Consider the following 13,696-nt stretch of genomic DNA (forward strand, 5'->3'; position numbering starts at 1 on the left):
TGGGCATATTAGGCGAGTACATGTAAGTGTACCTGTGGGTCCTTACCAAATCAAGTTCAGTAACACTTTCCATTCCAGAGGGAGAGAAGAGTTTGGATTAAGATTGCCTGCGACGCTATGACGGTAGAAGTGGTCCTCATTCATTTGCAGATCGTAGTGAACAAGGAGGCTCATAAACCTGAATAAAGGGGTTCAGGTGGGTGGATGTTGTGCTTGTGGCCACTCTATAAGTGCACATCAGCAACATTGAGCTGCTGGAGAGCGATGGAAAGTGGAGTGATTGCTAATTGTGTAGGCGTTCTTGTGTTATGGAACTGATTTTCTGCATGCTGCCTAATGGACACACCTAAATGGAATGGAGCCATCACTAATGTCATTATGTAGACCTGTTCTTTTCCTGTTAAGTCAAGATGTTTCAACCGTGCATTTACCAACAAAAAATACACTAACACAAGCACATCTACATGTCTAATTGTGCTAAAACCTTTTTAATAAGAACTCGTCATGTTTTATCTGTTTCAACAAAGGTGAAAGGCACCTGACAGTATCCCAAAGACAAGGTGAAAGAGATAGAAACTACACACCAGCAAGTAACTCAACTAGCTTAGTCAAAGTAGAAAACCAAACACAGATAACATGTCCACTAGTTCATGAAAATAAATCTGACATTGGAGCTTAGACTGGATGACTAGGACGGAGGATTATGCTCTCCAACCTGATGCAGCTGAAAGTGAAACACTATTCATCACACAAACACTCTAACCATATGGCTGTCACTGCATGGGGTGGAAAAAAACACTGGCAATGACACAAACTGGCTACAAGTGCAGCACAATTCACTGTCAGACGAATGTGGTCAAATTAGATTAATTCAGTTATGAAAAGTGTCCCATAGCATCCACTGACATCACTGAACCGGTTATGCCTACAATGTCAAAGTTAAATTTCTAGAAAAGGTTCTATTGATGAGGCATGATGCTGATGCACCTCCACAAAGCAGTCAGACCCAGTCCCATTCAATTAAGTTCAATTCAATTTTATTTACATGGCCCCAATGCATAACAGGGGTTATTTCATTAGACTAATTCATATAGAGCAGGTCTAGACTGCAATCTCCAAACAACAAATTATTATTCCTCCATTTTCTGTTGATTCAAAAAAGGAGCAATCAGCATTTGGAAAATACGTATAGTTTACTCATGATCTGGACAGTATGGGCAATGATGCTGTATTTAGCAGCTGACGTGATGGATATTTGACCAAATAATAGTGGATAAATAAATGGATTGTGGTTTTTATTATTGTATCATGTCCAGCCCCCATAGGCTTACAAAACACCACAAAGTCACATAAGCCAGATTCAGAATGCTGAGTAAACACAAACTCAAAGGATGATGCCAGCATTTTGCACAAGCAGCCCAGTAAATCCTTTGTGCTTACTACTTACATTATTGACAACCATTTCCTAATTAATGCAAGTGGCGCTTGCATTTTTGAATGCATTTTTTCCCCCTTCCTTCCAGGGGCTATCAACTTACAAACTTTCTCAACACAGCTAATGCATCATAAAGACACCCACACACACGCACGCGTCTGCAGTGGTTTTCATTAAAGTCACACAATTTTAGAATTTTAACAGAGCTTTACCATTCAGCTGCCACACAGTATTAAACTGATTTGGAAACTCAACAGGGAATACAAATAATGATCAGACATGAATGCTGTAAGTAAGTTGTACTGACTGGTCGGAATAACAGCACATAACACACTGTTCCTTGGTGTCGAACTCAGATGTGCGCTATCAATGTATCAGGTCTGGATAATCCGCATACTAGTTAGTAAACAAAAAGAAGTTAGCAAAATAGCAACTCTGCATTTTCACAAGAAAAATGTCAGGCAGAAGGTTATTTTTCAGGGCTTTGAGGAAAATTGAGCTCATCATCCACTTCTCCCAAATCACACAGCTGATACAAATTTATTTCCTCCAGAACATTTTGGAATCTACTCAACTAATGATCTTCGGGCATGTAACATATGATATGATTCCATTCTTTTGTTTAATATGTATTGGTTTTGACAATGTATATTCAAAACATAATTTCTTAAAGATCAAACAGTAGACCATACCAACATTGTCTGTGTATGTGCTCATGTACACGTTTACACTCACAACCTATAAGTACAGTATAGACACTACCACTAGTTTTACCTGCAATTTCAAGATCCACAGATAGGCCCAGGGTGGAGCAGACCAGAAGCATCCCGGAAAAGGAGACAGACAGAAAAGAAACAATTAGTACCCAAACAAAAAGTCAAAATAAATGAAAGTCTATTAAAATGTAAGATTACATGTCATCAAAGACATCAGTCAGAGAATAGCAATATGGATGATGGGGACAGAGAAGCCGGTTGTATTTCAGTAAAGCTAATCCAGTTGCTGAAAGCTCCTTGTCTCTTCAGTTTCAGACTAATTAGCTGATTCCTCCTGTAGGAAGGGAGGATGACAGGGTCTGGCCCGTGCCAGGGTGAGATAATGTGTGTGCCAGCTCATCCTGGCATAGCAGCATGGGAGACACATGAGGTGGAGTGAGCAGATAGTACGTGAACATCTTCATACTTGATGACCAGGAAAATGCAGAACTTGCTATTCTAGACTATACTGTGTACATTTAATGCAAATCTGAGGAATGGTTACAGGCAAGGAAACAAGGTCAGCAAGATAAACTGAATCATAGCCAATTTTGTCAATGAGTCGTTCAGCGTCAACAGCTGCTTGTGTGTGTGATGAGTAATGGACCTCAAGCTCTACGCTGGAATGCCTCCATCTCTTGTGAGGGGTGAAAAACAATAGGGGAAAAAACTCACAAAGCACTTCTTTTAGAGTGAAGGTGAAAACAAACTCTAGAGACGGAATGACTTTGTGTTGAAGTGAAAAAGAGAGAATGCGTGTGTGTGTGTGTGTGTGTGTGTGTGTGTGTGGTGGTGGTGGTGGGGGGTGGTATTACTAAACCCACTGGTGTCTTTGCATTCATGGAATTTAAGAAAAAAAAAAGACAGTTTTGAAACATGTCAGGAATACTGTGAGAGGCAAAGACAGTGCAGGAGAGAAGACAGAGCACAACTATAAACACCCACTGGCAGTTCAGCATGCATTGCAAACATCTCTCCTTGGAAACCTGTCAACAGCAGAGGAACTACTCTCGCCTAAAAGCCTTTAATTCCTCCTCTTTACTTCACGTTATGGCAGGTGGCAGTCTGTGGCACTCTCTGTGTGTAGTGTGTGACGTCGGTGCATGGATGTGTTTTGTGTGTCTTTTTTGTTTGCTGTGAATGTGGGACTACTTAGGGCCGTAGGGGGTCTTTCTCAACTGCGTGTTTGAGCTGGAATTTCAATACATTTCTGAGAGGCTCGGAGTGAAAATCTGTGTTATTAACTGATGATTAAAAAACAGTTTATGCATTCTTTGCTTGTGAAGACCAAAGACTCTGAAATGCAGAGGCAGATAATGCTTTAGTGAGGCGAGTCAAAATCTCAGCATGCAAACAAACGCAGTGTGGAATGGTTTTTTTTGTGTGTGTCCTCCAGAAGTCAGGTCACAAGTCATACGCAAATACACACACAGACACTGTGCCCATGGAAAAAAAACAACACAATGTGATTAACAGGCAGTGCTCTCCTCTGTTGGTAGGACAGCACAGCATGGCATCTCTCCTGCTGTTTGTCTCTAATCTGTTTTTATCTCTCTGAGCCTTGTTTCTCCGTCTATCCCTGGTTTAAGTGCCTCTTTCTCTGCCACATACTCTATCCACCAATACTACCTTCTCTGTGCTTTTGTATTTCATAGTCTATACTGCATGTATAGTAGATGTCCAGCATTTTATCAAAGTACCGTTTGTTGTTTTATCTTCCTAGAACTCCGTATCGCAAACACTGCCCCATAGATCCCTGTTTAAACGCTGTGGCTGGCTCGTTCTCTGAGATTTACGACACAGCCACTTAAGTCTGGGCTGAATCCAATTCACACTCAGTCGATAGCAGACAAAACGTTAACGGACAGAGCCTATCCTCTTCTCCTCCCCAGCCTTTTTCATCGTTGTTCCTTTTCTTTTCACCCAGATGTACAGCCCCATGGGCAGGTCAATAGCTGGGCGAACTAGTTAAGTTGAATGCTTTTGCAGCATCATATAGAGAAAGACAGAGAGAACAGTGTTTTGAACTGGATAAGGGATTACCTAAAGCCCCTGCTTCTGTAGCTTTAGCTTCATTACTATAATATTCTGAGGAAAACTAATAAGTTGGTTAAGACTTGACAACATGTCTACCACTATTCATTGGAAGGTGTGGAGCAGGGAATAGGAGCAGGGGCTCGAAGAAATGCAGGAAGATTAGGAAAAGAGGAAAAAATGTTGTCCTCAAGATAAATTATCAGGCAATGTAAAGAAAATAAATACAAATAAATGCATTAATTTAAGCAATTAGATTAAGCTTAATAAACCACCTGTGCATGTTGTTTAGAAAATAAGGTTTTAATGATGCCTGGTTTTGAGCACAATGTGGAAAAATATGTAAGCATTATATACAGTGAAGGTTTGAAATACATCATGGGCCTGCAGCTGTGAAAGATCCTATTTAAAGCTCTCTAACCGGCCAAAACAGACAGCAGGGCCGTGACAATGACATGACTGAAGGAGGCGTGAAGCTTTGTCCTGGTTTAAAGGACAGAAGATGGAGGCCAGTCTGTGTGTGGCTGCTCTGTCTGTGGAGTCTGATGGAGAAGAGACGGAGAGAGAGCTGAGGTCCAACCACTGACAGGACACAAGGGCAGCTCCAGCCCTCTGGCTCTGAGAGAAGACAGGCTGAGAGGAAGGACAGCTGTCCAGCTGTGGATCAGCTATAAGAGGACATATAGGAGAAATGAGAGGACAGGACCAAGGACATCCTCCCTCTAGCTGACGAAGAGAACTGAAACACTGACTTCAGTGTCACAAAGTTCACATCATGAGGATGTGGTCTTAATTTAAACTGAAGACTTCAGGGTACTGGTCTCCATAAAATTCAGTTGACTGTTCTGTATATCCAGACTTCAAATACAGGCCCAGACTGTAGGCTCCCTTGATACGAGTAAGAGCCAATCTAATTTCTATTATCAGGTGATTTAATGTTCATTTTCTCCATTATGAACGGTCATCAGCTCACCATCTGCTGGGCTACAGTGTTGATCAGCTCAGCAGGCGTGTTGTGATCTAATAGGATCAGACAGGTGTGAGACATGCAGGATTAAAAAAACCCAGCTCTGCTCCAACCAAGGAAGCTGGAGTGAAGTCAACAACTCCATGATGGAGGCCCACAGTGGAATAGAGAACTAATTCCCATTGGTGAATACTACAATATACAGATACGGATGCACCTGTGCAGGCAAAACATAATGCATTATATCATGTTCAAATAGATATACAACTATTTTGTAAAAGCAAAATTTTAATTGTTTTATGAGGCCCTGATTACAGTACTTTAGATTGCACATGTTGAGGATTTTTTATAGTGGTACTCCGTTTTGTAATGTGTCAGTCCATTTCTGCTTTTTACGTCACTTTGGACCTGAGTTATACAAGCTTCACAAAGAGAGAGATCTCTTTCTCTCTTGAGATGTTTTATGTCTCCTGAAATTTTTAAACAGAGCTCAGCCAGCTAACTTTGAAGTCTAATCTCATTTCAGCTGTCATGGCCAATTTAGGAGAATATTTTACCCTTGCTTTTAAAAAACAGACAGTATGGAAATGACATACATATGTGAAATGGAATGAAAATGTATAAATGTTTTATTACTGTAAAGTGATATGGTGGTATATGTACAGTACATTGTAAATCATTACTGCAATTTACAGGAACTCCTAGCCTTGTTTGAATCCTATATATTTTATATTGTACTGTATTCTGGAAATGGAAATTAATTTTGTGGCCATACTAATTAACTCAATCCTACTATAAAGACAAATAAAAGTTAAATGACTTTGAAGAAAGAAATACTAAACAGCAAATTACATTATCTGAATACATCAGATGATTGTTACATTGACTTCCCTGCAACTGCGACTTCCCTGCAACTGCAGACCAGTGCTCTAGAAATAAGCTGCTCAGAGTCATCAGTTAATTCAATTTACATCAATCAAAGTTACATAAGAAAACAGAACCTCAGCATGATTTGACAAAAACGATGACAGCATAATCTAAGGGTTACGAGGGGGAAATTTGAATTTCCCCTCCGGGCGATCAATAAAGGCACATCTTACATCTTATGTTATTTTGACAAGACAAAGTTCACCACAAAGAGAATGTAATTCAGAACTAATTCAGTGAGAGAGTCGTTCTTATGATACACCTCACTGTTCCTCTTGTAGATTCCCTTTGAAACTGCATTATGTGATCATGAGAAAGGAATGAACACAGCATAAACTTGTCTTCTCAAACCAGATAAAAAAAAGAGCATGGCTGTCTGGCTGCTGAGTACCAGAGTTTCATGTGTAAGCCTGACTGAGATGGTTTCAGTCACTAACACACTGAGGGAGTTTAAATACAGTGGCTTTGTAGTTTTTTCCCTACAATGTATCTACAAGATTTAAACAAAGAGAAGCTTTTAAAAATGCTTTGCTGTTGACTTGACTAAGAATTGTCTTAGTTTATCAACAAGAAAAGTAACCACAGCCACTCTGTATGGGGTGTACATATTGTTTTTACACTACTGCTTACTGATGATCATAAAACAAGAATACAATGTTTAAGGAAAAGTGGCTTGTTTCACATTATTAAGTTAATGTGAAAAACTAGCAGTCGTGGCTTTTAGCAACTTAATCACAGATACTTGACGGACCACCATGGGCACAAACAATTTAATTTATCACAATGCTGTCATACAGTAATTCACCCATCGTTGATATTCTGGATAAAACTAACAATTTGTTTTTATTGTTGATTAATCTGTCAATTATTTTCATGATTTAATACCAGAAAATTGTGGAAAAATAAATAAAATAAAAATCCCCATTTCCCTATTTCCCACAACTCGTGGTGAAGCCCTCCTATTCCTTGTTTTACCAACACGCTGATCCAAAACCCGAAGACATTTGGTTTAAAATGATATATATCCGATAACAATTCTACTTGACACTTGACTTATAAAATTAATCGGTTTTCCAATCGATTTAATATTAAAATCTAAAATTTTTTTTATTTGGTTCCTGCATTCTCTGGCCGTAATTTTAATATTCCAAACAGGCACATGAGGGCATTAAATCAACTAATTTGAGGCTTTTACTGTAACTTTTACTCTCCTGTTTTGTCTTGCTTTTATGTTTCAAGCACTTTGAATCGCCTTGTTGTGAAAATGTGCTATACAAATAATCTTGCCTCACCTTGCCTTATCTAAGCCACAGCTTTTGCGCAACACCATCAGTAGCAATACGTCAGTGGCAGTATGAATGCTAGAATGTACTAAAGTTAAGCTGATGGGGAAATTATTCTTATTATGTATTGACTAAATAAAATATGATTAATTTACAGTACATCACACACACAGTAGATGTCTTTTTTCCGTTGATGGACCAATTTCCAGGTTGACTAGCAAACGAGTTACTGGTAAACCTTAGCCACTCAGCCGACATCCTAATAATCCTTGCAGGAGGACAGCAGAGCTTCACTCTTACAGTATGGCTGTCCCATCATGTACACTGCAAAACATGCTGGCTGGTCACCATTTAATGACAGAAGAAGTAAGACATAGTCAAAGAAACACATTCGCACATTACGGACGAGGTTTATAGAACTACTGACAGTGTTATTAATACTAGTGGCACATTTGGGAAGACTGATATGCAAACTTCTATTAGATGTGGAAAATAATAAGCTCTTTGAGGAAATTATGACTGACTTCCATCTTGATAAAAAATATTCCATTTAATTTCGGGATCTAACGATGTGGTGATTTGCCACATTTGACTGGTTTGCTATTTAATATGAATCTCTGATGTGTATATTAACTGACAAGCTGCTGTCAATAATCAACCAACTGTGCTGTCTAGATGGGTATTAAGATTCACTGCTGATGGTGGATGCTCATCATCATTTGTCAGATAAGTAACTTTCATTGAAAGCACAAAACACAAACTCAGTTACAGTATTAATAAACTTGTGACACATGACACTGAAACTTTGGAAACAGGATGTTTGTGCTTTCATCACTCAATCCTAATTTACTGCTGTCAGGAATTCGAAATGCTCCCATTTCATCAAAACATATTAAATGTCATTTGAAAGTCAGATTTCTTAATTATATCTGATTGTTCATATGCATATCAAGATCTGAGGAGCACAAATATATTAGAATATTACCTGTCATCCAATTCACAGTCTCAGAAATAGACTTTTAAATAAGACAATGCTTCAGTATGAAACAAAGAAGTCAATTTGTCAGACAATATCAGCTAATGTTTTCATAGATGTGATGTACATACATATGATATAAAGTCTGTGCATACACATAGTGACTCAGTGTGCAAAAAGCTTAATTTACCAAATGCAAATAGCAGCAGGGATTGATTTCCTGGTTCTTCTTCAGCTCCTTCAGACTGTTCTGTTGCATGAAAATTACACTAAAAGCACCAGTGTCGTACATTTTAATGCAAGGTCACAGGTGTAGGAAGCAGGCTTAGAGATAAGTGTCTTTTAAAGGCGGCGTGATTACACAGATTCATTATCAGCACTTTCCGCCATTTTCATCACGGTGCTGATAAGCCAAGTGTCAGGCATAACACATTAATGGTTACATCGTTGTGAAAGCAACCATCCCAATGAGTGACTTTTCTCTGCTTGGTTCCACTCAGCTGACTGACTGTTCATAAGAAAGTGTTGGAGGTTAGAGATCTATTTACTGAAGCTGGAGCTTTTAACAGTCCACATTATGACAAACAGTGATAACTGTACAGCAGAAGAAGATGAGAGTGTCAACAATCTGCGAAAGCAGTGAGTTATCAGCCTGATTCTTCAAACCTCTCTGGGCTAAACAAGTCAACAGGCTGACAGATGAATCTCTGTTCCACTTGAATCTGTGTCCTTCAAAAAGTTCCATGTGGAGGTTTTAGTGAATGTGAGAGGACTTATTATGGACTGATGGGAACACAAAGGCACTTCACAGTCATTTCTACCAGCAGCCAGCAGACAAACACTCATCAGAAGGCCTCTTCACCTCGCTCTGACAATGAGATGCAATCCAGCTCAGCCTCAATTGTGACAGTGAACAATTCTGAGGAACAAATTACATTGTGTGATGAAAGTGGGCCCAGTGGCATTACACATATCACTCACATATCACTCACTCACTCACAAACGGAGATTATGATGAAATCGCCAACACATGTGGGAATTTCAATATGTTGGTTTCCCAATTTCCAATCTAAAATCAAACACATAGCAAGACACAAACGGAAGGCCATCTGTAAAATGGGCTTGGTGATGTACACAACGGTTAAACGGTGACAATACGTTTCTGTTCTTCTGCCAGCACCTTCAATAACTCACAAACTTTTACAAGGCAACATACATAGAACACACCTATATACGCACCTGTTAAATTATGCTCTCACTTTGGAAAATGTGCAGTCTGTGTTTTGGAGCGACTGGTGATTGCACTTTACTGCATGTTTCCACCTGCATGTGTGCCATCACGCTGTTCCATAAAATGATATTTTCACACAATTTCACAAGTTATGTCCTCATTATGAAAAGACAAATAGACTTTAACATTTTTTTTAAATGTAGCACATTTGCTTAGCTTCAGGCTGCTGCTCACACCATTGTTCCCTTGACTGCTGGATTACTGTTTTGGCAACAAGAAAAAAGAATTTTCAGGTGCTGAGGCATGTTGTCTCGCCATATACCCAGAATTGGTTATAGGAAACAGGCATCAATATGGAAAAGTGAAATAATATGATGATATTGTGACTAACATGAAATACTCCAACAGACTCATAACTTCCAGATGAGACTTTTTGACATTGAACAGTGTGTATTTTTGTTTATTCTCCATTGGTTTTTTGTCATGGCCCATTGGCCCCTCCGATTTTATTCTTTCCACTGCATATGGAGAAAGAGTACTGTACCCACTGAGATATGAATGGCACTGAAGATTGCAGTGACTGTTAAGTCATTCTCTCATCCTTGTTTTCTTTCTCCCTGTCCTGGTGGAGGTCATTGGGAGCACTTACCTATAAGAGAGAAAAGAGAAAAGAAGAAAACAAAATGTTAGACCAAGATGATGCATCTGATTTGGAGTTACTGTAATTCTGTGATGTATCTGTAATTTAGTCAACCAACTCAAGTGGAATAGATTATTATGTAAATGTGGAATATGTATAGTATGAATGTTTGTGGTCTAGGCTCTGACCTCATTGCTCCCCACAAGAAAACAGAAAATAAAAAAGTAATTACAAGTGAATAACTTGAAGCAGAAATTGTCATCTTATTAGTAACTATTTTAGCGTGATAGCAGGTGTGCAAGTACATAGACTGTAACAGCTGTGAACCACTACAGTAGTATTTAAGCATCATAATGCATGTGGCAATCGAATCAGAAATGACCTCAGCCACCACAAGAACTAAATTCCTGATTAATCTCAGTTAAGCTTGGAAGGTAGCTGAGAGCAGCCTTAAAAACATCCATGAGCAGATCTGCACAAGAACAACAACAGCAGCCTCTAGGGCCCAAGCTTACTTTAAGGAAGAAGCAAAAACGTAGGAGCACAGGGAAGTATGCATAAGATGTAGGGCCGAGCATGCAGCAAAAAGAAAGAATTCTGAGACATGGGACGTACTTGGAACCTTAAAAAGGACTGGAAAGCACTGTGCTTCATACATGCACCCATTTTAAATGCGGATTATCAATCACAAACAGCACTGAGCCTTTTAAATTATTTGAGGCTTTGAAATTGCGGTTGGGGTTTAATAACATTTTATCCAATGGGATTTCAGAATGAAATCTGCTTTTGAATCTGAATCAGTTTTTGGCAGGAAAACTAGTTTTGAGTGGCAGCTGAATATATTATTTTATTCACTTTGTTTATTCCTGCAGCTGCAACCTGAAAACATAGGCCTTAATTTATTCTAAATGAGTCCAAATAATGCCCTCATTTTGGACTTGCAAACACAAGTGCCCAGTGGCAACCAACCCGTAACCACTGGCTGTAACAAGCTATGACGTCTCCGAGGCCCGGACCTCCGTAATTATATGTAGCATATATGTAGATAACATGATCATCCTAAATGCTTTTGAAATTGCGACAATAACGGCAGCAGCAAGTCGCAGCACAGCTTTCAGGTGAGCTGTGTGGCTGCAAGCATGGGAGCAAAAGAATGAGCAGAGCACTTAAATAGACTGACATGATTAAAAGGGTGTGTTGGATATGTTTTGTAGTGAGAGAAGTATGTTATGTGAGTGTGCTGCCACACTACACTACATCACAAGCGGGCTGCTTGAATTGTCTCGCAGGCCTCTACTCTTCCCATAATGCTGCACTTCAGCATTCAAAACTGCATTCGAGAGTAAAACCGTTCCCACTCCATTCATTTTAAACTTTTCATGTCAACCAATGAGCAGACTATACATCCCTAACAAAGGTTCTCTTCAGTCAGTGATTATACTGCAGGAGTCTTTTAGGAACATCTTATCACATTGTAGCCACATCTTTGTGTTTATGAGTCAGCCTGGCAATCCTACTATAGACACCAAAAGGAAGTGACAGAGGCTATGTTTTTTAAAAGCCCAAAAACTGTCTGGTTTTTTTTGTTGGGGGGGGGGGGGGGATCTAATCTCATCATGGCTGCTGATCTATATCTACGACCAGTGATAAGGAAAAGATAAGGATATAATTTTGCTCCACCAAAGTTCATACAATGACACTGGCAAAGTGAGGAAACTGGTGAATCTCAATAATCTGAACTGAGCCTGGTAAATGAGTAATTTCATATAATTTTTTAGCCCAGTGCACAGGGAAAATAGCAGACAAAGCATTCATTTCACAGTTCATACTCCATATATTCTTTTATCACTTTCAGGCAATGGTTCATCAGACGCAGACAGAGCTGTTAGACCGGTAGAGATACTTTTATCTGCTCATCAAAATACTCCAGAGCCATTTATTCAGTCTCTTATGTGTATTCAGTTAATCAGAGCAGTGATGTCAATAAATAAGGAATGGTGAAAGATGTCAGTTTTTGTAATTCAGCGACAGAAGATGTGAAAAAGGTGAAAATATCATTGTTTATAATGTTTAATAAATTATTTATTGTGAAGCTAATTAATAGTGGCACCAATTACAAGCCAATAATCTTTCTGTATCAAACTAAAGTACAGAGGGATTATTTCTCTTTAGAAATGCAGTCACAGAGTATGTATCGCCTAAGAAATAATGATTTCAGTTTTGTACTTTAAACAAGGACATCTATTCTGCTGTAAGAGCTGTTCAATAGTGAGGATGATTGAGGACCTACAAGAGTTGATGACATTCACCCAGAGCCTGCACTTTCAACAGTCCCTACCCACCCAGCCAGCCTCACGGTGGAGTGCCAATGTTCGGTCAGTGCAGCACATAAAAGTCCAGCGTCCAATTTGCATTTAAAGAGCGTTGTGACTGAATTCCTTTGGAGGGTGTAAGGAGAGAAAAAGCCACAAAGTAATTTTACCTCCTGAACTCTGTCACTGAGTGTCCCCCATGGACGAATGTCTACCCAGAGGGTTTCACTGGAATGACAGACGGTCGGCCCTGGACAACTGAACTAATGTCAAGCCTGTCAGCAGCCCTGACACAGAGAAATCAGTTTTCACCTCACACACACTCCAAGATAATTACACATCATTAACGAGGTAGAGGGTTTTAAATGTGTCGAAATGAAAGGAGGCTGCCAGCCACAGAGTCGAGATAAAGGTTAAGGGTCAGTGCAGATAAGCACGCTGCAGTAAGTTGTACTTGGTAAAGCAGAAGGACTTTGCAGAGAAAGATGTATGCTTCTTTTTAATTTGGCATGATTCCAACCTTTAACTGACAATTACAAAAAAGTACATAGCCTAAGCCTCACAAACTAACCAAAGTCTGGACTTTAATGTAGATTCAGCTGAAGCATGAAATTGCAAGACAAGGTTAAAGTAGATAATAAAGGCTTTTTGATTGACTTAAAATTGGTAAAGACTTTATAGTAAGCTGACATTGTCTGTGTGGGTTGCAATGGTGATTTTTAGCCTTATGAGGAACATGGCTCTAGGGATAGCAATGTCGGTCTGTCGGCCGCGTGGTCCACCACGTTGGTCCAGTTGGATATAGATCAACAACTTTTAGATGGGCTGCTGATTCATGAATTATATTAACTTTAGTGATCCCCTGACTTTTCAGCTAGCCCCAAAATCCTGTCGGAATTACTATAGTTCAAAAGTTTACATCCAAAAGCCTGCAAAACAAAAGACATCCCCAGTTTTTACTAGCTGTCCCGAACAAATAGAAATTATAACAATTGGTTAATCTGAAGGTCGGCAGTTCAATCCCGGCTCCCCCAGGCTGCATGTCGAAGTGTCCTTGGGCAAGATACTGAACCCTGAACTGCCCCTGGCGGCTGTTCCACCAGTGTATGAATGTGTGTGAATGTTAGTTTCTGTTT

General features: G+C 39.5%; 1 protein-coding gene and 1 long non-coding RNA gene across 2 annotated transcripts in view; both read right to left on the reverse strand.

The window, feature by feature from the left end:
• LOC123985620 (limbic system associated membrane protein) overlaps positions 1–13,696 on the reverse strand; it is a 520,828-nt gene that overhangs the window by 347,081 nt on the left and 160,051 nt on the right. The gene's annotated exons all lie outside the window — the stretch shown is intronic.
• LOC123985621 overlaps positions 1,154–13,696 on the reverse strand; it is a 54,698-nt gene continuing 42,155 nt past the window's right edge. The window contains exons 2-3 of the long non-coding RNA XR_006828721.1: positions 10,157–10,257; positions 1,154–2,209 (exon numbers count right to left, since the gene is read on the reverse strand). This is a non-coding gene — a long non-coding RNA (uncharacterized LOC123985621). The remainder of the gene's footprint in view (positions 2,210–10,156; positions 10,258–13,696) is intronic.

Source organism: Micropterus dolomieu, linkage group LG17, assembly GCF_021292245.1.
Source record: "Micropterus dolomieu isolate WLL.071019.BEF.003 ecotype Adirondacks linkage group LG17, ASM2129224v1, whole genome shotgun sequence".
Lineage (NCBI taxonomy): Eukaryota > Metazoa > Chordata > Actinopteri > Centrarchiformes > Centrarchidae > Micropterus > Micropterus dolomieu.